Source organism: Erpetoichthys calabaricus, chromosome 17 (genome assembly GCF_900747795.2).
Source record: "Erpetoichthys calabaricus chromosome 17, fErpCal1.3, whole genome shotgun sequence".
Lineage (NCBI taxonomy): Eukaryota > Metazoa > Chordata > Cladistia > Polypteriformes > Polypteridae > Erpetoichthys > Erpetoichthys calabaricus.
This window is the reverse complement of record NC_041410.2, coordinates 12,206,170-12,232,710: the sequence shown is the minus strand read 5'-3', so window position 1 is coordinate 12,232,710 and position 26,541 is coordinate 12,206,170. Positions and strand designations below refer to the sequence as shown.

The 26,541-nt window shown below is 44.7% G+C and overlaps 1 long non-coding RNA gene across 1 annotated transcript in view; it reads left to right on the top strand.

The window, feature by feature from the left end:
* LOC127526167 (uncharacterized) overlaps positions 1 to 24,033 on the top strand; it is a 368,097-nt gene extending 344,064 nt beyond the window's left edge. Inside the window, exon 2 of the long non-coding RNA XR_007933791.1 lies at positions 23,947 to 24,033. This is a non-coding gene — a long non-coding RNA (uncharacterized LOC127526167). The remainder of the gene's footprint in view (positions 1 to 23,946) is intronic.
* The last annotated feature ends 2,508 nt before the right edge of the window (positions 24,034 to 26,541 follow it).

Here is a 26,541-nt window from a genome sequence, read left to right as displayed (position 1 = left end):
ACCATCACACCCAGCTGGTAACAGGAGCAAACACAGAATCTTTATGTATAAAAATATTTATTCTCCGCTCTGTAATATTGTGAAGCTCCATAAAGCACAAAATGACAACATGAAATTCCGGAATACTCAAAATATTGAGCAATAAGTTAAAAAAAAAAAAATCCAATACATCACCAAAGCATCCAAAAATCACAAAAAGCACAAGAACTCCCCACTCCTCAGTGCATCTGAAATGAACCACTAGGAACTGTGGGAGGCCATCTGGATTTATAGGGTTAATTAACATGCGGCTCCGCCCCTTGTTGGGAACCACCCACAAAACACATGGAACATAACACAGGCAAAGGAAATGCAGCAAACAATTAACATAAAGAACAAAAAGGACATAAAACAAGACGTTGAACAACCAGCCAGGGGAGGAACTCGTACTGCTGTGTGCCACCATCCTATCCAGGGAGAGCATGAGGATATCACAAATTTGTTTTGATCATTTCATGTGATTTTTTTTTTCCTTTTTTCTCTCATTGTATCACATTTTTTGTCCCTTTGGCATTTGGTGGCCGGTATCACTGATTTGTGTGTATATGTTTTTCACTTGTGTTTGCAGATGTTTACTGACCAACATGCCGTGCACTTGTCAGGCGCATGTGGTCGACACAAGTGCACTTTAAAACAAGACGACGGCACGCGCAGCAAAGCCTCTGAACTTTCACTAACAGGAAAAGGAAAGACCCCATGAGAGATAAGCGTTCAAGCTAACAAAAAAAAAAAAAGCAATGCTGCTTTGGGTCAGCTTACTTTGGAAGTCACTTTGGATAAACGCGTCTGCTAAATAAAACATAACATTAACAATTCACCCAGCAGGCTTGGCAGTCAGGTCTGCTTTCGGTGAGACTGAGGGAAAGGCCTGACACTTAGAAAGTTCTGCTTTGGCACAATCAGCTTACTTTGGAAGTCACCTTGGATAAAGGCATCTGCTAAATAAATCATAATATTAATAATTCAGCCAGCTGACTTACCAGTCAGGTCTGCTTTTGGAGAGGCCCAACACTTTCTCAGTTCTGCTTCAGCGTGATCAGCTTGCTTTGGAAGCAATGTTCCCTCTAAGGAGTAGCATATAGTGAGCAAAAAACATTGTTTATGAGCGACATTTTGTTTAAGCCAAAAATTTATGAGCACCAACTCCGACAGTAGGAGTGAGCGATAGTGCGATAAGTACGAGCGATGCCGTCGGAATGAGCGATCGTGCGGGAAGTATGAGCGACGCTCTGAATTCGTGTGAGCGATTGCTCACGCGCTCAGCTTAGAGGGAACATTGTTTGGAAGTCACCTTGGATAAAGGCATCTGCTAAATAAATCATAATATTAATAAATCAGCCAGCTGACTTACCAGTCAGGTCTGCTTTTGGAGAGGCCCAACACTTTCTCAGTTCTGCTTTGGCGTGATCAGCTTGCTTTGGAAGTCACCTTGGATAAAGGCATCTGCTAAATAAATCATCATAATAATAATAACTCAGTGGCAATCAGGTCTGCTTTTGGTTAGGCGGATGGAAAGGCCCAACACTTAGGAAGTTCTGCTTTGGCATGATCAGCTGGGTCAGCTTACTTTGGAAGTCACCTTGGATAAAGGCGTCTGTGAAATAAATCATAATATTAATAATTCAGCCAGCTGACTTACCAGTCAGGTCTGCTTTTGGAGAGGCCCAACACTTTCTCAGTTCTGCTTCAGCGTGATCAGCTTGCTTTGGAAGCAATGTTCCCTCTAAGGAGTAGCATATAGTGAGCAAAAAACATTGTTTATGAGCGACATTTTGTTTAAGCCAAAAATTTATGAGCACCAACTCCGACAGTAGGAGTGAGTGATAGTGCGATAAGTACGAGCGATGCCATCGGAATGAGCGATCGTGCGGGAAGTATGAGCGACGCTCTGAATTCGTGTGAGCGATTGCTCACGCGCTCAGCTTAGAGGGAACATTGTTTGGAAGTCACCTTGGATAAAGGCATCTGCTAAATAAATCATAATATTAATAAATCAGCCAGCTGACTTACCAGTCAGGTCTGCTTTTGGAGAGGCCCAACACTTTCTCAGTTCTGCTTTGGCGTGATCAGCTTGCTTTGGAAGTCACCTTGGATAAAGGCATCTGCTAAATAAATCATCATAATAATAATAACTCAGTGGCAATCAGGTCTGCTTTTGGTTAGGCGGATGGAAAGGCCCAACACTTAGGAAGTTCTGCTTTGGCATGATCAGCTGGGTCAGCTTACTTTGGAAGTCACCTTGGATAAAGGCGTCTGTGAAATAAATCATAATATTAATAATTCAGCCAGCTGGCTTGGCAGTCAGATCTGCTTTGGGTGAGGCCCGACACTTTCTCAGTTCTGCTTTGGCGTGATCAGCTTGCTTTGGAAGTCACCTTGGATAAAGGCATCTGCTAAATAAATCATCATAATAATAATAACTCAGTGGCAATCAGGTCTGCTTTTGGTTAGGCGGATGGAAAGGCCCAACACTTAGGAAGTTCTGCTTTGGCATGATCAGCTGGGTCAGCTTACTTTGGAAGTCACCTTGGATAAAGGCGTCTGTGAAATAAATCATAATATTAATAATTCAGCCAGCTGGCTTGGCAGTCAGATCTGCTTTGGGTGAGGCCCGACACTTTCTCAGTTACTCTGCTCTGGTGTGATCAGCTGGGTCCTCGACTCTCCCCCTCTCTCTCTCTCTCGGCCTCATCATCGTTAATCAAGCTGACAGAGGACGCTCCCCAAATGGGCTTCAGGGTACCCGGCGTTCCGCAGTTTAGTCCTTTATTTAGTCTACTCCTTCATCTTCAGAATCGTTATTATTCCATCTACCGAATGAAAGGCTGCCAACCTTTGATCTGGATGTGTGACCCTCAGGCATCACTGAACGAATCTCGAGCTGCGGGCCTTGGACGAGGGTTCATGGACTTGTCCCCCCCCCACCCCCCACCCCACTCTGGTAATCAATACATTTCACTGTGACAATCTAATAGCTTTTGGCGTGCGTTCGTCCAGACAGAAAACTGCCAAAAGCGATGTCAGCCAGTGATCCAGATGCTAAGGCGTGGGAAATTTCTTTGCAATGAGAAAACAGAACTTGGCTCGGCGGCGCAGGCTAAAATATCCACTAAAATCTTTCCATCTGAGCAGAAATGAAAAGCTGAAAAGAAGAAAAAAAAACGAAACGAGAGGTTTGCAGATGTCAAGGCCTGATTAATAGATGCGAATGTAAACATTTGAATTAGAATTACCTTTAAGGGGATCAGGCGCAGACGCTGGGTTGCTTGTTGGTCTCCAGCCCCTCTGTATGGGTGGTCAGCATTCTCAAATATTTACCTTACGTCCTTAGTCATCAAGAAGGCGACCACGACAAGTCAAGTTCATCGGGGGATTTGGGGGGGGGATTTTTACAGCCATCATAAATCCCATGAGTGACGTTAAAGCCCCCAGGGGAGGACGCTGTGAAACATGACGGCTGTAGACAAGCGGCTCGTGTTGTTGTTAGTTAGCCCCCCTAAATGAATACACGGCTGTGCTTTAATAATGTCGTCGCCCCCATGACACCAATGAGGTGAAGGACTGCTCTCTCGGTGACAGTGCAAAAACATGACGGAACCATGGAGAAGAAACCAGGAGAGGCAGGTGAATGAGAAAAAGGGGGTCGCAGGGAGGGTTTGGGAAGGGATGTGTGCCCCGCGCCACCATCATCTGGAAGAAAACCCCCGAGACGGTGAAGGAAGAAGGATCCCGAGGTGCTGAGGTTGATGATGTCTGCACTGGATGGATGGGCGCCAGCGAGTGTCACTGGGGGGCACACTTGAAGTCTACCAGTTAGGCAAATCACAACAGTTATTAATATAAGAATAAGATTACGTAACAACATACAGTGCCCTCCATAGTGGTTGGGACAAGAACCCGTTTCTCCTTGATGTGCCCAATGACAAATCACACAATTCAGACATCGTGATTGAAGCGCACATGGCAGACTTTCATTTAAGGGGGATTGACAGACGTTTCAGTCACACATCCTCCCATTTCAGGGCACCATAATAGCAATGGCAGGTCAGTTAAAGCCTTTGTCATGTTTAGCAAGCAGTGTCTGCGATTCAACGACATCATCAGGTGCTGAGGGGCTTCTCTGGTGCTGCTCTGCCAAGCCTCTCAAGCAGCCATCTTCAGCTCCTGCTTGTTTTCAGGGGCTTGTCCCCTTAAGTTTTCTCTTCAGCATATGGAAGGCCTGCTCAGTAAGACTGAAATCGCGTGACTAGCTTGGCCAGCCAAGAATATTCCATTTTTTTAGCTTTGTGTCACCCCAGCAGTTTGTTTGGGGTCCTTATCTTGTTGTAGGATGAAGTGCCGTCCACTGAGTTTGGAGGAGTTGACTGAACTCGGGCAGATCAGATGTTTCTACACACCTCACAGTTCACTATGCTGTCAGCGGTTCCACAACCAATGAACAGAAGTGTGCCAGGACCTGTGCCAGCCATACATGCCCAAGCCATAACACCCCCCACAGAGGAGGTGATCTTGTGCAGTTCCTTCTCGTCTCCACACTTTGCTCTCTCGCCCTCACTCTGATGAGGTTCATCATTGTCTCGTCTGTCCACAAGGCCTTTTCCCAGAATTCTGCATTCACAAACTGTAATCTGCCATCCTGTTTTTGTGGTCTTCATCTCACAGTGTGTCCTCTGTGTGGATATATTGAGGTTATTAGAAATAAACTTGATGGATTAGGATTAAAAGTCAAGACAGAGGTAAAGAATTTAGGAGTAACTATTGACTCTGACCTGAATTTTAAATCACATATTAATCAGATTACTAGGACATCATTTTTTCACTTAAGAACTACAGCAAAAGTTAGACCTCTTATAACATTGCAAGATGCTGAGAAATGAGTTGACGCTTTTGTTTTCAGTTGGCTAGATTAGATAGATAGATAGATAGATAGATAGATAGATAGATAGATAGATAGATAGATAGATAGATAGATAGATAGATAGATACTTTATTAGATTACTGTAACGCACTCTGCTCAGGACCACCCAAAAAAGACATCAATCAATTACAGCCATCCATCCATCCATTTTCCAACCCGCTGAATCTGAACACAGGGTCACGGGGGTCTGCTGGAGCCAATCCCAGCCAACACAGGGCACAAGGCAGGAACCAATCCCAGGCAGGGTGCCAACCCACTGCAGGACACACACAAACACCAAGCACACACTAGGGCCTATTTAGAATGGCCAATCCACCTAACCTGCATGTCTTTGGACTGTGGGAGGAAACCCACGCAGACACGGGGAGAACATGCAAACTCCACGCAGGGAGGACCCGGGAAGCGAACCCAGGTCCCCAGGTCTCCCAACTGAGAGGCAGCAACACTACCCACTGCGCCACCGTGACGCCCCCAATCGATTACAATGAGTGCAAAATGCAGCTGCTAGAATCTTAACTAGGAAAAGAAACTCCGAGCACATCACCCCAGTCCTGATGTCACTGCACTGGTTACCTGTGCCATTTAGAATTGACTTTAAAATACTGCTGATGGTTTACAAAGCCTTCAATAATCTGCTCCATCTTATATTTCAGAATGCTTCTCACCTTACGCTCCAAATTGTAACCTCAGATCTTCAAATTAGGATCTACTTATAATTCCAAGAGCTAAACTTATAAGATATGGTGAGGCGGGCGGCCTTCTGCTGTTATGCACCTAAAATCTGAAATAGCTGACTGAGAGAAATTCGCCAAGCTGAGACGGTGGAGAACTTTAAAAAACTGCTGAAAACTCATTACTTTAACATGGCTTTCTCACAGCTTCATCTTTGATAAATCCTGATGCTCTGTATATTCAATTAATTATTATTATTATTCATGGTGGCGTCCTGCGGTGGGTTGGCACCCTGCCCGGGATTGGTTCCCTGCCTTGTGCCCTGTGTTGGCTGGGATTGGCTCCAGCAGAACCCCGTGACCCTGTGTTCGGATTCAGCGGGTTGGATAATGGATGGATGGATGGATTCATGGTGGCTCCAAGATCCGTACTCACCCCTACTTTCTCTGCTGTTCTTTTTCCAGTTTTCTGTGTTGTTGTGATCTGCGCCCCCACAGCACTGATCAGGGTACCATGATGTCCCTACATTGATGGGTTGAAGGCCAGAACTCCACATGACCGTCATCATCAAGTTCTTCCACGTGAACCCTGAATACCATGAGGACTAATTGAGGTCATTTAGGTGATGTAGAATGCCCAGAGGGGGTCCGGGTGGTCTCGTGGCCTCGAAACTACTGCAGATTTTGATTTTTTTTTCTCCAGCCGTCTGGAGTTTATTTGTTTTTTCTGTCCTCCCTGGTCATCAGACCTTACTTTTATTCTATGTTAATTAGTGTTCCCTAATTTTATTTCCTTATTTATTTTGTCTTTTTTTTTCTTTCTTCATCATGTAAAGCATAGAGCTGCCAGGCAAGAGGAAAAGAGAAAGGCCTAAGAGAAGGTTTATGGATGTGGTGAGAGAGGACATGTAGGTGATGGGTGTGACAGAACAAGATGCAGAGGACAAGAAGGATATGGAAGAAGATGATCCGCTGTGACAACCCCTAACAGGAGCGGCCAAAAAAGAAGAAGAAGATCATGAAGAAAAGCCAGCACTGAACCTTGAGGAAGTCCATTTTTCTGATTCTGATATGTTAATTAGTATTGCCTAATTGTATTTCTCTTTTGTCTTTCTTCATCCTGTAAAGCACTTTGAGCTTCATCATTTGTATGAAAACGTGCTATAGAAACAAATGTTATTGTTGTTGTATTTCTGTTCATGGAGTCTTCTGCTGATAGTCATCTCTGACACACACACATCTTCCCCCTGAACAACAACACCACCATTTATTTTCAGTGCTGGCTCTCCCATTCTGTCCAATATCTGTGTTCACCAACATTAGGAAGTCCACTTACGCAGATGATCTCTGCTTAGCCTCCCAGTGTGTTTCCTTCCAAGATATCCAACAGAGACTTGTCAATGCCCTCAGCGTCCTCTCAGAGTATTACACTAAATGGTTCCTTAATGCCAACCCAAGGAAGACACAGGTCTGTACCTTCCATCTTAACAATAGACAAGCAAACACAACTCTAGAGATCAGATGGAATAACGAAGTACTGAAGAACACCAAACATCCTGTTTACTCAGGCATCACTCTGGACAGGACACTCTCTTTTAAAGAACATATTTTTAAACTCAAAAAGAAGATATCCAGCAGGAATAATCTCCTTAGCAAACTAGCAAACACATCCTGGGGAGCAGACCCTAAGACCCTGCGATCAACGGCCATGGCACTCTGATATTCAACTGCAGAGTATTGCCCACCAGTGTGGGCTAGGTCAACCCATGCCAACAAGGTGGACCCTGAGCTAAATAATGCATGCCGAATCATCACCGGCACAATGCAAACAACGTGCCTTCCCACTTTATACGGGCTGGCTGGGATCGCACCTCTCCATATACGACGAGAAAGTAGTTCAAGAGTAGAAAGGTTCAAGCAACTGATGGACTCCAGACACCCATTTCACCATCACCAGGAGGTAAATCCCTAATTACCTTCTCGTCGGAGCTTCACCACAGTGGAACCCCTTAAATCCAAAGCAGCCAACAACACATAGGCTCGAGAGATGGCGAGAGACTGACCATAGCCCTCCCAATGAAGCTCTTCCTACACCTCAAGAGCATCTACCAAATGGAACATCCCTCTCTAGGAAAGACTGGGTCGCACTTAACCAAGCTAGGTCAAAGGTGGGCAAAACAAGGGACAACCTATTTAGATGGGGCCTCACAACAAGCGCTGAATGTCCCTGTGGCGAGCCCACCCAAACAATGGACCACATTCTCCATGAATGTTCCTGAGGCCCTACATGCACCGATGAAGATGTTAAGGATACTAACAACGCCACTCTTACCTGGATATGGCAGTGGCGTGATAAGATATGATGACTACTTAACATAGAATAAAAGTAAGGTCCGATGGCCAAGGAGGACAGAAAAGACTGAAGACTTTCTGGTCTATCACACAGGCTTGTTCTTGACCATAGTGAGGGTTCTTCTGTCATCAGCAGTGGAGGTCATTGTTGACCCACCAGTCCCTTTGTGATTTCTGAGCCCACCAGTGCATTCTTTTTTCTTCATGATATTCCAGATAGGTCATCCTAAGGTGTCTCTGATGGTTTGATTCTTCTTCTTCTTCAGCCTCATAATGGCTTCTTTGGATTTAACTAGCACAGCTCTTATCCTCATATTGATCAATGGCAACTGCAAGGCAGAAGCAGGCCGAGGTGTCTTATGTAGCCATGAAACCCACCTGAGGAATCACAAACACCCCTGACACCAATTAGGGTCGTGAGATGGGGGGACCACAGCGTGACCCGAAACATCTGCAAATCCCCGTAAATGAAAGTCTACCTCGTGCTCTTTAATAGCGACGTCTGAATTGCGTGATTTGTCATTTTACACTGTGGAGCTGAGGGTCAGCTGAGGAAGAAGGTGTCCTTGTCCCAAACATGATGGCGGGCCCTGTATAATAATAAAGGGAGCAGTTATCAGATCGTTCGTCAGCATGCTAAATACCCGTTTCACAAATTCCAGTTAGAAGGAATCATTTGCCGTAGCCTACCGCTGACGGATGTCGCTCTTAATGATCCTAATCCGACACCGACATGGCTATGTGGTCAAGATAAAATTAAAGAGTGAATTATCAACTGAATTGTGTTAATGGTGTGGTGTAACTGAAAGGCACCACAAACCAGATTTCAATTTCTTCATAGAGGGATGTTATACTGTCACACACAAGCGAGAAGGGGGCTGCCAACGGGCCCAACAGGGCACGGGAAACCGCAGGAGGGGACTACTGGACAGCGCATTGACGCCTTTCTCTCTTTTTCAGCAGGAAAAACGAAGATGCGAAGCCCAACAGAACATAAACGGATGAACTACCAACAACGCGCTTCTGCATCGATCCACAGTCCCCCGGGATGACTTCACTTCTGGTCCCTTGTTGATGTCCTCACTTCCCGTTTCCCACGCTGACGTCACTCTCTTTTGTTCCGGTTCCACTCCATGAGACCTCCCTCTGGCAACTGTTTCTCTGTGTGACGTGTACCTTGTATGCCTACGACCAGCACCTCAGAGCTACTGCTTGGCCTGAGCTGTACGCACTAAACGGGGATGGTTTCCCCAACCCTTAATCAGTTCTCCGTGTCTTTTTAAACAGGGGGCTGTCCCCCCTTGGGGGTTTCAAGCGCTCTGATAGACCAGTCGGGACGATATGTTTGCAAAAGAAACACACCTTGCAAAATTGATATGTTTATCTGGGTAAACCGGTAGCATAGCCAGAAATGTGTTGGTTGGTGGGTGGGCACAAATGGAATTAGGTGGGCAAGTAAAATTTCACGCGGATATAGAACTCGGTTGTCAGCGGCCAGACAAGGGCAAACTGAAAATAGACTGGGTGGGCAGGGGCACTGGGCGGGTGGGTGATTGCCCACCTGTGCCAACCCCTGCCCACCCACGCCCACGCTACTGCAGATTGGGGGGAAAACCCGCATGTCTGGCAATCCTCCTCACAGCACCGTGTAACAAGGGGAGGGGCGAAGGCGTTCTGGAGAACGTCACCGGGTAGTTTGGCCTCAGACATTTGTTAAAGGGTTCAAACTGTAGTGGGCAGCAGGGTGGTCAGTCGGGGTGGGGGGGCAGCAAGGATATTTTGTTTGGTGGCTGCAGCCCCCCCTTTGGAGACTCCATTGACTAACAGGCAAACAAACAGATGAATGGATGGATGTGAAGAAGACTGATCAGTGAATCAAGTCGTGTTTTATTATACAGTAGAACACCTCACGTTTTCAAATGAGATGCTAATGAATGACCTGAAACTGGTTAAAAAAAGCTAATCCTGTAAAGACTACGTCCAGTGAGTCCACAGGTGGTATGTCAAGGCCCTATTGTGTCCTTTGAGGGAATGGCTTTCTCACTGCCACTCGCCCTGTCACACCGGCAGCCCAAAGTCTCCTCTTCACATTAGGTAGTGGCACTTGGCTCTGTCACCCTGCACTGTCAAGCTGTTGTGCTGTGAGGCGCCTGTGATCACGCAGACTGGTGACCCTCAGAGACTTTGGCTCTGCCAGATCTCGTCCTATCAGAGTTTCTTCCAAGTAATCTTTTAAGTAATCATCAGGAGTTGGGACACCTGTGCAAATTGTTTGCTTCAACTTTACAAGGCTTCATTTACTTGAATTGCCACAGAACGTCTGTAGGTTGTCACCTATGAGTTGTTCCCTGAAGAAGACCCATTTGTAATATGCGGATATTTCCTTATCTTTCAGTTTTTGCTAACCGTAAACTTCAAAGTTAAACCTAACCTGCACTTGCCCCATCCCTGGGTATGCCGTTAATCTGTATCCAGCCGTGCACAAGCAGGTCCTCCAACTTGCAGGGAAAACTCTGGGGTTGGTGGCAGGATTGGCACTCCAGCCTCATGAGGTGTCACTCATTGCACGGCTGCACTCGGATCTCAATCTGGGAGGTTCGCCATGTCAAGTCAAGTCAAGTTGGGGAGCATGCACTGGTACGGTGTGTTGCTGCACCCACTATATGGCGAAACAACTCAGGATCCCAGTTTGGAACCCCCCAGGCAGACATGTAGTCCAGTCCCGCCCTCCAGAAATGACCCTCTATCTGCCGCAGCCAGGTGTTACGTGGGCGACCCCTTGGCCTGGTCCAGCCACTCGGGTCCCCAACAATGAAGATCTTACGAGCCGGATCACCCTCAGGGAAACGCGCCACATGTTGGAGCAAACATGCAACCCCTCTCTGTCTCTCTCTCTGGTAGTTTACCTTTCAGATCATTGATTGCATTTCTGCTGATCACATTTGGAAAAAAAAAAAATGGAAAAACTGCAATGTTCTAAAACTTTTGACTGTTAGTGGGCCCTTGCCTGGCCGGGACGCCTCCATGCTAGGAGGACCGGGAGAGCAAGTGTGGCCAGAATGTTACCTCCCCGGAACGCTAGATGGCAGCCGAGGGGTTGCAGTGGTGCCTCCAACTCCCGCAGGGCTACATGGGAGTTGGAGTTTGGTGCAGCCCTGTTGGGATCGGTGGGTGCCGCCAGGGGGCACTACAACTGGTGCTGAGCCCTGGAGAGCAGCTCTTCCACCATACCCGGAAGTGCCACCGGAATTATGACATCAGACCCCTGGAGTACTACCAGGTGCCTGATATAAGGGGTCAGCAGGAAACACTCAGGAAGCCAGAGTCGGGAGGAGGAGGATGATGAAGTTTGACGGAGAGCGAGAGAGAGAGAGTGGTGGAGAAAGAAAGGCAGAGAGAAGGACAAAGAGGGAAAAGGACTGAGCAATAGTGCTGACGGTTTGTGCACTGTGGGTGCTGGAAGACAATAAAATGTCTGCGTGTCCTGTGTCCGGGCTAATTTAAGTATTTTTCATAAAATGAAGCCCCAGTCACCCTGCGCTGCATTGAATGTGTGGATGAATTGGTGGGCTGATGGAAAAACAGAAAGCAGGACAGACGAATGGAAGTATAGACGGCCAGTTAATCGAGCTATCATATCACATATCACGTGCTAACCATGATTTCTGTAAAATGGGCCCCAGTAAGCCTGCGCTGGATTAAAAACACAAGCATGGGTGGACTGATGAAGAAGACAGAAAGGACGGAAGTGAAGAAGGCCCGTTCTATCGAGCCGAGCCGTCTTTATGTCGCATATCAACTTCCACGTGCTAACTGTGCTCGCCCCAAAATGAGCCCTGTGTTGGAGTAAAAAACACAAGTGTGGATGAAGGAAGCGTTGGATGATTGTACCCATGGAGAGCTCGGTGGATGGATGAACAGACATTTAGATGGATTGATGAATGAATGGAAGTGAAACGAACTGATGAATCAAGTAGTCCTTCTTGTACATAGCACCTTAGGGTTGTGCGTTTGCTTTTTTTTTTCACAAATTGCACCCTAGTAAGAGCTGAAATAAAACTTGATGGGTGGATGAAGGTTTGAATGGACAGACAGAGAGACCGGTGGAAGGTGTTTACGCGTCCCGAGTGACAGGACACTGCCGTGTCACTGTTTGGGCAGACAGAGCTCCTCCATTAGCCAGAATTTGCAGGCACTTTAGGTTTGACCAGCATGGATTCATTCTGCAAAACATCAAAGAATTCAGGCCAGCAGATATAAGGGTGGTGTGGAGTGGGGGGACCGGGAAAGGGGGGGGGGGCTTGGGGTAGGGGGTTTCTAGTGGAAAAAAAAAAAGAAATTCATGAGAGGCCTGGCTGGCCGAGGGACTCTTTTACAGTTGGCGGCGCATTTCTCAGAACGACGGCCTGTGTCCGATGCCGGTGCCTCATCCAAAAAACAAAAATGGCACCCCCACCTCACGTCTGGCCTTCACGGAGTATTCCCAAAAGTACGACTCGACAGTTCTGTCTACTTTCCTTTCTTTCCTCTTTTCTTTTGTTTTTTTACTCCATTGCCGCTTATCCTTTTTTTTTCGTTTCACTCTGCTCTCTGCCAGACGGTTACTCTGACTGAGGTAATCGGAACAGGATGGCGCGAGACGTCAACCCGTGTGAAAAAAATAACCGGCAGGCTTGTGTGAAAAGGTGCACATGTGTTTGGGATCCATAGCACAGCAAGGTGGGAGGGGGATTGCTTTGGGTGCAAATAAAAAAAAAAAGGACCCCTGGTACTCCATGACACTAGGGTTTGGGGGGGGATGCAGTGGTCCAATATCCAGGGCTAGCTGCACCTGACTGTTATTTGTATGCTCTCCCTGTGCCCGTCCCGTGTGGGTAGTCATGAGTGACCCTTGTCATGCACTGGTGTCTTCTCTAATGCCATTTGCCACCTTGAGCCCAGTGCTGCTGGGATAGGCTACACCCCCCCATGCAACCCTGAATTGGGTTAAGCAGGGCTCAAAGCATCATGGGAGCTCCTTTCATTGTGCGAATGAATATTCAATAAACTAGCTGAAGTACCTGCCATTGCCAGTATATAGTCATATGAAAAAGTTTGGGAACCCTAACTCTCTTAATTCTTTGGATTTTTGTTTCTCATTGGCTGAGCTTTCAAAGTAGCAACTTCATTTTAATAGATGACATGCCTTATGATAACAGTAGGATTTCAGCCTTGACATTAAGTTTATTGGATTAACAGAAAATACAATATGCATCATAACAAAATTAGACAGTCTCCTCTGCTTGAGACTCAGCAGGTTTAACTCTCCGAGTCTGTCACAGTAGGTCATGCCCTTCAGTCCCATGATGCACTGGGTTGCTCTCCTCTGCACAGCTTCATGTGCTGCGACAGTCATATAAAAAGAGTTTGGGAACCCCTCTTAATTCTTTGGATTTTTGTTTACCATTGGCTGAGCTTTCAAAGTAGCAACTTCCTTTTAATAGATGACATGTCTTATCCATCCATCCATTGTCCAACCCACTGAATCTGAACACAGGGTCACGGGGGTCTGCTGGAGCCAATCCCAGCCAACACAGGGCACAAGGCAGGAAACAATCCCGGGCAGGGTGCCAACCCACCGCAGGACATGTCTTATGATAACAGTAGTATTTCAGCAGTGACATTAAGTTTATTGGATTAACAGAAAATATGCAATATGCATCATCACAAAATTAGACAGGTGCATAAATGTGGGCACCCCAACAGAGATATGACATCAATACTTAGTTGAGCCTCCTTTTGGCCTCTAGACGCTGTCCTCCTATAGCCTCTGATGAGTGTCTGGATTCTGGATGGAGGTATTGTTAGCCATTCTTCATACAAAATCTCTCCAGTTTGATGGCTGCCGAGCATGGACAGCCTGCTTCAAATCATCCCATAGATTTTCAATGATATTCAAGTCAGGGGACTGTGACGGCCATTCCAGAACATTGTACTTCAGCTGCATGAATGCCTTTGTAGATTTCCAACTGTGTTTTGAGTCATTGTCTTGTTGGAATATCCAACCCCTGCATAACTTCAACTTTGTGACTGATGCTTGAACATTATCCTGAAGAATTTGTTGATTTTGGGTTGAATTCATCCGACCCTCGACTTTAACAAGAGCCCCAGTCCCTGAACTAGCCACACAGCCCCACAGCATGATGGAACCTCCACCAAATTTGACAGGAGGTAGCAGGTGTTTTTCTTGGAATGTGGTGTTCTTCTTCCGCCATGCAAAGCGCTTTTTGTTCTGACCAAATAACTCAATTTTTGTCTCATCAATCCAAAGCACTTTGTTCCAAAAATGAATCTGGCTTGTCTAAATGAGCATTGGCATACAACAAGCGACTCTGTGTGTGGCGTGAGTGCAGAAAGGGCTTCTTTCTCATCACCCTGCCATACAGATGTTCTTTGTGCAAATTGCGCTGAATTGTAGAACGATGTACAGATACACCATCTGCAGCCAGATGTTCTTGCAGGTCTTTGGAGGTGATCTGTGGGTTGTCTGTCCCCATTCTCACAATCCTGCTCATATGCTGCTCCTGGATTTTTCTTGGCCTGCCAGACCTGCTGGGTTTAACAGCAACTGTGCCTGTGGCCCTTCCATTTCCTGATTCCATTTCTTACAGTTACAGAAACTGACAGTTTAATCCTCTGAGATGGCTTTTTGTAGTCTTCACCTAAACCAGGGGTAGGCAACGTCGGTCCTGGAGTGCCACAGTATGTGCAGGTTTTTGTTCCAACCCAGTTCCTTAACGAGAACTCAATTATTGCTGATGAAGCACATATTGCTTAAGTGACATTTTAATGCTTCATTTTAGTGGTCTCGCTTGTTAAGGTTCTCCAACCTTAATTGCTTATTTCAATGTTAAACTGCTGCATTCAGTGTTTTAATTGCTCCTTATTAGCAATAAGATGTAAAACAGGGGTAGGCAATGTCGGTCCTGGTGAGCCGCAGTGGCTACAGGTTTTCATTCAACCCAATTGCTTAATTAGAAACCAATCATTGCCAATCTCAGACCTTATTTAATTTTATGGCCTGTTAGTCTGTGCAATGTAAGGCTTTTATATCGTAGATTTTTTTCCTTTCCAAGGATATCATCCAAATGATTTGAAGCCTAAAACAGATCATTTTCAGTCTGTCACATTTTTCTATTAAGTGTTTTATTAAATCAAACCGTGCATGATGAACACACACAGATGTAATTGGAAAAAAGCTAGCTGGAGAACTGCTGGCTGCTTTGTCTTTTACATCTTATTGCTAATAAGGAGTAATTAAAACACTGAATGCAGCAGTTTAAGATTGAAATAAGCAATTAAGGTTGGAGAACCTTAACAAGCGAGACCACTAAAATGAAGCATTAAAATGTCACTTAAGCAATATGTGCTTCATCAGCAATAATTGAGTTCTCGTTAAGGAACTGGGTTGGAACAAAAACCTGCACATACTGTGGCACTCCATGACTGACGTTGCCTACCCCTGACCTAAACCATGAGACTGAACAATCTTTGTTTTCAGATCTTTGGAGAGTTGCTTTGAGGATCCCATGCTGTCTGTCATCAGAGGAGACTCAAAGGGAAGGAAGCACAACTTGTAATTGACCGCCTTAAATACCTTTATATCTCCTGATTGGACACACCTGTCTATGAAGTTCAAGGCGTAATGAGCTCATCACACCAAGTAATCAGCATTGAGCAGTGACAGGCATTCACATCAGCACAATGACAAGGGGACCCACAGTTGTGCACAATCAGTTTTTCACATTTGATTTAATTTCATACAACTAAATACTGCGTCACTAAAAATCTTTGTTTGGAAAACACCGCAGTACTCAGATGTTCCTAGGAAATGAAAGACAGACCACTGTTGTCTTTTTTGTTGAAAGGAGAGTCAATTATTATGCAGGCTGAGAGGGGGGTCCCAAACTTTTTCATATGACTGTATATAAAAAAGGGGGTTTCAGCTGTTCTGCGTCACCTGTATGGCTACGTGATGTCCACGATGACCCAAGTTCATCGCCACTGAAGGAGGGGACATTCCAAGGCCCCAAGCTTGTCAAGTTTCATTCAGTCAGGCTCACTGCTGGGACGCACTTCATAAATCTGCTCAGAGCAAAAAAACTCTCCAAGTGCTTAGAAAGCAACTGTTAAATGCGGCACATCTGCCAAAACCACAAAATAAAAAAAAAGTGAATGACGCAGCCAGCGGACCCGCCCGCAGTCCTGAAACGTGCCACAGATTATGGAGCAGTTAGCACTGCTCTTGGCTGCTGCCAGCGTCTTTAACAGAAGCAATGGATACAAGAACTTTACGGCCTTAAATAAATGTCACCTTGTGTGACCGTTTCAGTCACAGCCTTCATTTACATAATACTTAGCAAGTTGGAAGCGGTCGTCTAGTCCGACATACCCAGCCACTCACTCCTAGAGGTCCACAACTTGCCCCTCGGCAGTTTGATTTTGCCTTTAGTCATTGGGTGGGCTCTGTGTGTGCAGAAGATCTAACAACCAATGAACACTCATCCTGAAAACCAATGCATAGAAGGCAGCAACCAGGAAGAAGGAAGACAGGGGCTTTGGAAATCACAAACAGGAGAGAAGCTTGTCTGTCTGATGTCTCGTGTTTTACGTACCCCGACTGAATGGAATAAAGGGGAAAACAAAAAAAAAAAGGGAAAGAATGTGCCATACCGGTTAACCCTTTGCATGGCGCTGCTCCATCACCATCTGGCAGCATGTTGTTAGCTGTCACCAAAAGGAGGCAAACATAACTGTGCTAGAAGGTTAGATAGATAGATAGATAGATAGATAGATAGATAGATAGATAGATAGATAGATAGATAGATAGATAGATAGATAGATAGATAGATAGATAGATAGATAGATAGATAGATAGATACTTTATTAATCCCAAGTTAGCACTCAGTCGGCAAATGTGACATACTTGCCGATTTTACAGTCATGTCAGTTGACACCGTCTGGCTGAACACGCCATACTGGTTAACCCTTTGTACCGCGCCGGCTCTATCAGGCAGCATGTTATTGGCTGTCACCAAAAGGGGGTAAACACGACCGTGCTGGAAGGTTAGCACTCAGTCGGCAAATGTGACATGCCTGGTGTTGTTTCAGTTATGTTGAATGACACGGTCTGGTGACGAGATCAGCTACTGCGGCCGGCAAGTCTGACTGCAAGTCATATGATGCGACGTCAGCATTACAAGGGAGCCGAGTCAAAGGACTGAGAGACGTGCCTTTGTTTCTGAAGATTCCATTTACTTAGCAAAGTTCAAGGACACAAAGTCGCTTGTTTGCATCACGACTTGCACTGCTCTTTCCATGTCAAGTATGAGTTTTCCTCGGTCCATCGGGATCCTGACGACTACGGCACAGTTCAGTTACACAAAAATGACTTGCTAGTCAACAAACATTTGGGGTACCAGTGAGTAACCGTGCTTAATATGGTGGATTAAAAAGGATTAAGGAATAATACATACGAGGATGTAAAAAAAAAAAAAAAAAAAAAAGATGACACGGGGGTGGAGCTCCATCTTCCATAGACTTCCATTACTACATAGTGGGGGTGGGGCTTTGGTATGTGGAATCTAAGTCAATGATCCTCCGACCTCTGAACTACAGGTGGAAAAGGAGATGGCGACAGTGAAAGCCCCCCAACCCTCTCTCTGTTGTATCTCAGCCAGGGTTCCTTCCAGGGTTGGGGGTTCAAATTCAGATTTTTTTTTTGTTATTTGGCTTAACATATTGGGACTCTTGTAGCACTGGACTGCATTACTATTTAGGGTAAATCTTTTGCCTTTGTGCTCCGTGGAGCTTCACTATTATGGAAGTGTATTTTTGTATAAACTTTTACTTTATAAAGATTCTATGAGGCCCTTTTTGGTTTAGCCAGGGTTTTTGACAGGGTTTCCCCCTCTAGTAGCCATTTTTTAAAAGTGCATTTGGGACTTGCGTGTTTTGGGATTCCAAAGTCATAACACCATATTTGCTCGAGTTGGTATTGCCTACTTTATCTGTGTGTACATGCCTGACAAAATCTACCTGTTATATGGCGACTTTCATATCTATCTGATATATGCTGACAGAGCTCCGTCCCAGTTAGCTTTTTTCTATTTTTTTCCCATAGCTGCATTTGCACCCTTGTGTGCATTTTTCCTTAATCCTTTTTAATCCATCTTATTAAGTAGTCTTACTAGCTGCTATCCCAAAAGTCTGCTGACTAGCAAGTCTTTTTGTGGTAACGAACCCTGGCGTAGTCGGCAGGATTCCTATGGACCGAGGAAAAGTCATACATAACATGGAAAAAGCAGATGTAAGTCACAATGCAAACACACAACTTTGTTTCCTTGAACTTTGCTCAATAAATGGAATCTTCAGAGACAAAGGTACTTATATCAATTCTTTCACCCGGGTCTCTTTTAATGCCGTACTTAAAGCTGACATTGCATTATGCGACTTCTACTTGTGGGGCATGTCAGACTTACCAACTGCTGTAGCTGATCTCATCACCAGACTGTGTCAACTGACATGACTGAAACATTACCGGGTATGTCATATTTGCTGACTGAGTGCTAACCTTCCAGCACAGTCATGTTTGCCCCCATTTTGGTGACACCCAATAATATGCTGCCTGATGGAGATAGAGCAGCACCATGAAAGGGTTAACCGGTAAAGCGACTTCAGCCGAATTCCCTGCCCTTTTTTTTTTCCTTTATCCCATTTTGTCGTGGTGTGTAAAACATGACACATCAGAGAGATGAGCTTCTCTTCTGTTTGTGATTCTGTTATATAGCATCGCTCATATCTATCCATATACCTGTTATATAGTGACTTTCATATCCATCTACCTATAATATTGATATACTGTATATGAAAGTCTATGTACCTGTTACATAGTGACTTTCATATCTATATACCTATTATATAGTGACTTCTATATCTATCTACCTATAATATAGACTTTCATATACAGTATCAATATACCTATTATATAGTGACTTTCGCACCTATTTGTTAGGTAGATAGATAGATGTGAAAGACACTATATATTATATAGTGACTTTCAAATCTACCGGTTATATAATGTCTTTCACATCTAACTGATATATAGTGCCTGTCATCCATCTACCTATTATATAGTGACTTTCATATCCATTTGATATATAGTGCCTTTCATATCTATATGCCTATTACTGTATATAGTGACTTTCATATCTAACTACTTATAATATACACTTTCACATATATCCATCCATCCATTATCCAACCCGCTATATCCGAACTACAGGGTCACGGGGGTCTGCTGGAGCCAATCCCAGCCAACACAGGGCGCAAGGCAGGAAACAAACTCCGGGCAGGGCACCAGCCCACCGCAGGGTGCGCACACACACACACACACACACCCACACACACAAGGGACAATGTAGAATCGCCAATGCACCTAACCTGCATGTCTTTGGACTGTGGGAAGAAACCGGAGTACCCAGAGGAAACCCACACAGACACGGGGAGAACATGCAAACTCCAAGCAGGGAGGCGAACCCAGGTCCCCAGGTCTCCCAACTGCGAGGCAGCAGCGCTACCCACTGCACCACCCATATATATTCATGTACCTATTATATAGTGACTTTCATAGCTAACTGATATATAGTGCCTGTCATCTATCTACCTATTATTATATAGTGACTTTTATATATATATATGATATATAGTGTCTTTCATATCTATCTACCTACCTATTATATATTGACTTTCATATCTCTGTACCTATGAGTTCCCATTACAAGTTATCCAGTATGGAAAGTCACTACTGCATATCAAATGACAAGTCGGCTCTTTCTGCTCCCCACTGAGTCCCTGTGCCCCCATAAATAAGTCACTTCACTTGGAAAGACTTGAAGTTTAGGTTCTCACTTATAAAGTGCCTTGGCATGCGGTTTAATATCTAAAGGCGCTATATAAAATAAAGTCTGACCCTTTCCAAAATGTCAAAAACTGCATTCTTGGTTGCCATTCTTCTTAACATTACAAGCATTTCCTTCTTCATGGCTGCCCAGCCTTTATTTGAATGAAAAACTGATGTTTAGATAACGCGGCTCTCTATTTAGACTTCAGCCAAGGCTTTGTGTCCTGTTATGGTCACATTTTCTAAGTGAAAGCTGCCGGTAATTAAATTTCTCCTGCTAACACAAAAATGAGCCTGATGTGGAAAGGCTTTAAAAAAAACTCCCCTCTGGAGGAAAAGTTGACCAAAATGTTCTCGGGGGCCACGGCCTGGAATGAGTCATTGTAAATAGAAACGATGAAGAAGGAACTAGGAAGCATTTGACAGAGAGCAGAAAATGGAAAGGAATGTTTTGGGGAAGAAAAATAAAATATTGTGTCACCCTGGGATCCAAGAGTGGTAAGACAGCACACAACCTCGGTCTGCCATTGGGGTTTATAGCGCCTTGTGAAAGTCTTCGGTCACTCTGTTGGAAAGCAAATGAGTCCTTAGTGGTCACCAATCGCTGGACTCCACCCATTGGCAATGCTCGCTAATCGTTTGTCACCTGTCTGTCATGTGATCTGCTGGCCTCCTTATTAATTCAGGGTCATTGGTTCAAACCCCAGCCCAGTGATGGTCTCGAGAGTGGAGTTTTGCACATTTTCCCCGCCAGTCTCTGTGGCACCTTTGGTTTAATTCATATCTCAAAGACATGTTGGATTAGGAGGGTGGCACAAATAGGAGGGTGAGCTCTATACCATCTGGGGTTGGCACTTAGTTGCCACCAGGACAGAGTCCAGCTCAAGAAGAAGCTGCCATGGCAGGGGACACTGCAGGGCATACAGGTCCACCCTTCAGTTGGAAACACCACCCTGCACCAAGACGATTTCAAAGACTGGAAGTGCTCTGTATTCATATGTATTTTCATTTTTTTGTTCTTTTATTTTATTCTGAATTATTATGGAATTTTTATTTGTTTTATTTGCTTTTATGGAATTTCTGTTGTTTGTTTATTTTGTTGCATGTACGTACTGTGTGTTTAAGTTAATATATACTACTTGTGCTATGGTTGGAGCCCCAAGAGACGGGGCCACCATGACTTGTCACCTGAGGGACCGCCCACCACTTTTATACAGTCATGCACTGATTTACGGACCACCAAGTTAAAGCCAATCATCCTTACAGTCAATATTTCCTATAAATTTTTTTTTTTTTTTTTTTACTGATGAGATGGTATGAATAACAGATGAGCTGCTACTTTGCTTTTACGGTGGATTTCTTCAATTCCGGTACACTATTCCAGCTATCCCCTTTGAAGTATCAATCGATCAATCAATCGCTCGCTGCAAAGCATCAACAAATGAATGACAAGTGTTCTCTGTGATGTAAAGAAAAGCATGAAACACAGACAAGTGAATGATGAAGGGTCACCCATGAAGTATCGATGGATCGCCACGAAGCACCAACACATGAACGATGAACATTGGGTCTTTACGGGTCACCCATGAAGTATCAATTGATCTCCACAACGCACCAACATGAATGATAAGCGTTGAGAATTTATGGCTTACCAATGAAGTATCGACTAATCGCCACAAAGTACCGATACATGAACGATGTACATTGGGTGTTTATGGGCTACCCAGGAAGTATCGATTGGTTGCTATGAAGCACCGATACATGAACAATGAACTCTGGGTAAGTTTATGAGATACCCAGGAAGTATCAATGGATTGAGAAGCACCAACACATGAATGACGAGCATTGAGAGCTTATGGCTTATCCAAGAAATATCGATTGATCGTCACGAAGCACCAACACCCAACTGCTGAGCAGTTTTCCTGTGGAGTTTCAGGGGCACAGCTGAGCAGCACTTCCAAACTGTTGTGTGGGAGGAGGAATGAACAGCATGAGAACAGCTGAACGACAGTCCAAAAGTGCTGTGCGGCACAATGAAAAATGGCCGCCGAGCCTTGAATATCAATTTGTGCAGTTGAAGTATGTATAATAATAATAATAATAATAAATTTTATTTATATTGCACTTTATATTTTAGCAATCCCAAAGTATACCAGTGAACCAACGATTGGAACCACCCGTACACTTTCTGACCAACGTACGACCAATCTTACTTATGACCAAATGGCTGCTCTCAAATGGAGTTGGAGGTCGATGCACGACTGTATTCTGATGGACGAGACGACTCCCCTCGGGTTGTCACCGAGTGTTGTTTGGTGTTCCATCAGCATGTGCTTTTCTTTTCCTTTGATATTATAATTTGTGGAATTTTTTCTTCTGTTTTTTGAGCTCTGATTTTCTGGATTCATATGAGGACTTGTTGGCTTTGGATTGCCTTTTTACCTTGTTTTTGTGCTCAGAAGAAAACAAGATTTTAAGCAACCAGGAAATAATAAAAGCTATAAGTTTATGTGTGTGTATTATTTATCTCTCTCTCATATAATAAAAACAAATCCTGTGAGAGAAAGACGTGAGACGAGACGTGATCTTCACGTTAAGATCGTGGAAGACACTTAAAAGACCTGCAAGACGAAACAGATTGGCCATGGAGCATCTCGCGGGGACCTTAAACATGAGACTTTGTGCCAAGAGATTGACCCAGGAGCATCTCGCGATGACTTAGAACATGAGATTCTTGTAAGACACGCCCTACTTACAACCAACATCAAATAAGACAACAGGCAGCAAAACACTCGGTCGTCTAAAGGATTTGAGCACAAACAGATCCAGGGTCTCAGCGTATATAAAGCATATAAGAACAATACATCTATACAGTATATATATAAAATCCCTATGTGTGTCCAGGTGTCCGTGTGTGGGTGTCTTCTGGTGAAGTGCACATGCGCGGGGCACGGTGCGATGCATGATATTACTGTCAGAAAGTTAGAGGCATTTTACGGAAATACAAACCAGTATTACTGCGAGAGGAAATTAAAGGTACACAATACAGTGACGCATATTACAGCCACATACAAGCCAGCATTACTGTCAGAGGAGATTAAAGGCATATTACCGACGCGCACGCCTGTATTACTGCCAGAGAAAATTAAAGGTATATTTACGGACGTACAAGACGGTATCCTTCAATAAGGGCGTGCACAGGCATCCTTCAATAAGGGCGCGCACAAAAAGGCGAGCCTCAAAAGGACGACCTCAATTGGGCGCAGTGAATAAAGGCGCGCGTAAATAAAGATCTGCACCTTTGTTGCTCTTCACATATTCCAGAGCCATTTGAACTACATTATCTACGAACGCCTTTATTCGCCGCGCTCAATTGAGGTCACCCTTTTGAAGCTCACCTTTTTGTGCGCACCCTTATTGAATAGAGCCGTAAAAGACAGTATTACTGTTACAGAAAATTAAAGGCACACAATACACGGCGGGAGCCCACGAAGAACGGTCAGCTCAGCAAGTAAACATCAAGAAAAGAAAGGCTGAAAGAAAGAAAAATACGACCAGCAAAAAGAATGAGGTCAAAGTCCCTTGCCATTTAATATAGACTGTTCCTACGAATGTTTATGCACTACTGTTCTAGCGCCCGCTATTGTAACGGGCTAAATGACTAGTTATAAATGAAACGTCGACAACTAAGCGAAGAAGAAAGCAGCGGAGAAAAGAAACTCAAAAGCGTTGGAGAGAAAAAAGAGCAAAAAAAGAAAAGAATAATCTATGTGCAAATTCAGAAAATAAAGAAAGTAATTATCAGCCCGGAACAAGTGGAATTGGAAAAAAGCACATCCAATCGGGCTCAGAATTAAAAGACAGAGTAAAAGACAAAGTAGAACTTCATAAAGATGTTCACAAACGTTGGTGCGATACACATGCAGAGCAGGTTAGAGATTATGAAAGCAGTGCAATTCAAAAGGCTCCAAAAAAAAAAAAAAAAAAAAAAAAACCAAAACGGCACAATACAAATGCAGAGAAAGTTAAAGAATATGAAAGAAGGAAAATTAGACAGAATAAAAAAACAAAGTAAAGATCGCAGGAGCGCAAAAAAAGAGAAATTATTACTTGGAGAAATAACGAAAAGGTGAATAAAGATCGAATATGTGGACACAGGTGATATGACAGAAGTATGCAAATATTGTAAGGCTTTGAAGTTTAAGTCAAGAGAATTTCAAAAACGGAGTTTACCTCACATGCATTTATTGGTTACTTTGCAAAAAAAAAAAAAAAAAAAAAAACTGCTGATGATGATGATGTCGATCGCTTTGTCTGTGCTGAAATCCCAAACGGAGAAACCTATCCTGAATTATGGTACAAAGTCATTAAACACACGTCTCACGGACCTCATTAAAAAGATTCAGCACATTGGGACTCCAAAGTCTCCTAGTATCTCTCTCTCTCTCTCTCTATTATATATATATATATATATATATATTGTGAAAGGGTGCTCCCGGACACAGACAGGCAGACACGTTGCAGTCCATCACCACACGTTTATTTACACTTTCTACTATATACAACAGTCTTAAGTGCACCACACAACAAACCCCCACCGACTCCCAAAGTCCAAGCTTCCAGCAGCCACTTTCTTCTCCTCACAAACACAACACTCAGGGCCTCTCCTTGCTGCCGCCTCCTCTGACCTCGTCCACTTCCTCACCCGACTCCAGCCTTGATTGTAGGGCGGCGGCTCGTTATATAGGCGGCTGATTGAGGGCCGCACCCGGCCACCTGCCACAATATATATATATATATATATATATATATATATATATATATATATTAATCTATCTATTTATCATATATCTATATACAGTATATTTCTATATTATATATATGTTGTGGAACACGACCCAGACACAGACAGGCAGACACGTTTGAATCACCCCACACACGTTTATTATACAATGTCATATTTACAAAAGTGCTCCACAGTCCCCAAAAGTCCTGACCACAAACACAATGCCTTACTTCTTCAGGCCGCCTCTGTGCCTCCTCCAGAGACCTCGTCCTGCTTCCACCCGACTCCAGTCAACGTATGAAGGGAGGCAGCCCCTTTTATACACACCTGGATGTGCTCCAGGTGCTTCCCAGCAATCTTCCACTGGCACGCCCCAGTGTGGCGGAAGTACCAGCTGCATCCCTGGAAGCACTCCGGGTGTCCCTGCTCCTCTTCCCCCCCAGCACTTCCAGGTGCGGCAGAAGTGCTGAGGTCCAGGGCTCCCAAGGTATCGGGGCGCCCCCTGGCGGTGACCACCGGCCCCTACAGGGTTGAGCTTCAAAGCTCTGTACCTGTGGTCCCCACAGCAACCAGGGTGGTCGCCCCCACATGGTCTGAGGCGGGCATAAGCCCTCTTCCGGTCTACCGGGGCATCCCGGCTGGGTCGCCACAGGGACCCCCAGAACTGAAGTTAAGGACCCTCACCTGCCCTAATGCATGTTTATCAGCAGTGCTCCCCCTGGTGGCTGTTGTTAAGTAGCTCACTAACATAAGCGACACAGTTTTCTCTTTTTCTTCTTGGAGTTGAATAAAGGATTTATTTCCCTCTCTAATTGGCTTTCCACATTCCTTCCAATCAGTGAGGACGGTAAACTGCCGACCCAAAGATGTCTATCAGCAGATATTTCCCTTTCTCCAGACGCCAACAGTCTCTTCAGCCAATTGTAGGCTCTCTCACTTTAAATTGGCAGGAACATGGCCAGCTTTTTTACCAGGGGGTGTCGGTAGTATAGGAGGTGTCTGGAGGGGACACAAGCCCCCAATTCTGTATGTCCTGAACACACAGTGTGCCCCCCATCAGGCAATGCCACCACTAGCACACCACGCTCAGAGATACAGCCTGCCGCTTACAAAGAGCCAAGAGCACACAGCAAGGGGGCTGACCAAGCATTACAAAGGGGGGCAAGATGCCTCATCTTAGGGACTCTGACCATACTGGAGTTTGTAGAGAATGGGGTGATAAACAAGAAATACCAGGTGAAGGGCGGCTCTGTCAATGAGAGGGGTCAGAGGAGGACAGACCACCGGTGCTCAGAGAGCAGTGGGGTGCAGAAGGGCACCTCTGAACTTACACTGCATCTGACCTCAAGTGAGATGGGCTACGGGTGACAGGCTACAGCAGGCACAAGGCCACTGACCCTGGAAGAGTGAAGACTGGAAAGAAATATTGTCTGAGCTGATGAATCTCAGGGTCTGCCGCAACATGTAGATGATGGGGTCAGAATTTGGGGTGAACAGCAGGAATCTGCGGATCCATCCAGCCGTGTGTCTACTGCATGTGCTGGCTGTGGGTGGGAGCGGGATGTGTTCTTTGGTCACATCAGGCATCTGCCAAAGCATATCTAAACATAGGCAGATAGACACTATATAATGCAAATAGTGATGATAGATAGATAGATAGATAGATAGATAGATAGATAGATAGATAGATAGATAGATAGATAGATAGATAGATAGATAGATAGATAGATAGATAGATAGATAGATAGATAGATAGATAGATAGATAGATAGATACTGTGGCCTGAAGGGGGCACTCCAGCCACTCAAACCCGACACAAGACGACTCTAGGCAC